A 2025-nucleotide genomic window follows, 5' to 3' on the forward strand; every position below is an offset into this window, starting at 1 on the left:
TAAATATTAATTGACCATAATAGTTGTTGGTTCATTTATGGGTTTTCTGTTTGGTTCTATTGATCTACATGTCTATTTTGTGCCAATACCATACTATTTTGATTACTACAGCTTTGTAGTAATCAAATAGCTTGAAGTCTGGAATTGTGATACCTTCTCTGCTTTTCTTTTTAAAGGTTGCTTTGGCTTTTCAGGGGTCTACTGTGGTTCCATACAAATTTTAGGATTGTTTTTTTCTAGTTCTATGAAGAATGCTGGTGGTATTTGATAGGGATTGCATTAAATATAGAATATTTTTAATGTGTAAAAAATACATTTAAATGATAGTGCCTATTATTAAATAATTCAATTAGAGATGTATGTGTTTTGTGCTGTCAAAATAAAATTCTGTGGTTGTAAAATCAGTTTTGCCATCATTAGTATTAGTATTTTGACATTAGTATATAGATAATGTGTCCAATTCTTATCTAAATACTATTCTGATTATTTAGTGTTATTTATATCTGTCTCTTATTATTTTCTTACCAGATATTCTGATAAAGTTCTGGTCAGTTTACAGACGAACAACTCTAGTATTTAACTTGGTTGCTCTTAAGTCTTTATATTTTCCCTGTAGTTTCACTTTTAATGAATTATACAAAATAAAACCATCCTTTTTACTCAGTATTGTGGCTACGTTGAGCATTTTTAGTATGGTCTGTGTTGAATATTTTTAGGGGAAATGTAGTCTACTTTATTTTCCATATTGCCAAGTATGACAACATATTATACTCAAATTATTATTTGATAACTCTTCTAAAAGTCTTTATTCTTACATGTGCAGCATTTTATATGAATCATTCATCTATGAGCTTAAAATAAAACAATTTCACTGTTTCATTTGGCCAGGGGCATACCCTTATTCTCCCCATTAATCTTCTCTTTAAATACTAACTAGCTATATATCGTCTATGTTTTCAGTTCATATGTTCTATATTGAATTTTAGTCTGATATCTATTAAAAGATTGTTTATGAAAAATATGATCCCTGAAGAGAATAACCTTAGAGAACTTGTCAACTGTTCCAATAGATTCTGCATATTTTAAATATGATATTTTAAAATCCACAAAATAATGTAGTTTTATGAGAATCTAATTATCATTTGAAAGAAGGAAAGCCAGTTCTAGAAATTAATCTAAGAGAAAAATTAACGCAATTATGCTTAGACTAAAGCAGGTTCATGATCTCTGGTATGGCAAATGGGATTTCACTCTGTAATAGTAAATACATTAAAAAATATGTCTACCAAGTATTGAAAAAATGGACTCCAATGGCCTAAAAGGCAAAGAGACTATATGAAATGGTTGATAACATTTTAATTTTCTTTGGAAGTTAATTCAAATATCCTTACATATTAGTAACATAGAAATTCATACCAAAATTTGCATTTTGAGAAACATGGACAAAATAGTGTTTCACTTTATCCTAGTAATTTCTCCTGGAGCTATAACTATAGCGTTTTGTTTCATTGGCCTAAGTCTGAGATTTCAGTTCTGGTTGGTATTGTAGCAATAATTTCTGCTAACAGAAAAAGGAAAATAGATAACATTAATTAAATGTCTATTATGTCTATTAAGATTCATTAAATCCCAGAATAACTCCTCAATAGGTATATAAAAGAATCAAGATCTTTAGGAAAGTGGCTATTGCAGAAAATCTTTATTGAATGCAGCATCAACTACGATAGGCAGAACATGGTAATATAAGCCCATGATAAAATAAACCAAACAGCCTTTCATCAAACACAGGGAAATTGATGGCCTTAATAGTACTTGGATCCTCAACACATATCATTTTTAACCAAATGCAAAATTTGCACCAGAAATGCTGTGGCTAATTCTTTCTCTGAATTTATTATCATCAAAAGTAATACTGAGTGGAATTAACTGTGCTAGACTAAAGACTGACATGAGATTTAATAAGAATGTTTATTTTTTAACACAGATCAAGTAACATCATTCATACACACATGGGAATTGTAGTAT

This window comes from Suricata suricatta, chromosome 7 (assembly GCF_006229205.1).
Source record: "Suricata suricatta isolate VVHF042 chromosome 7, meerkat_22Aug2017_6uvM2_HiC, whole genome shotgun sequence".
NCBI classification, from domain to species: domain Eukaryota; kingdom Metazoa; phylum Chordata; class Mammalia; order Carnivora; family Herpestidae; genus Suricata; species Suricata suricatta.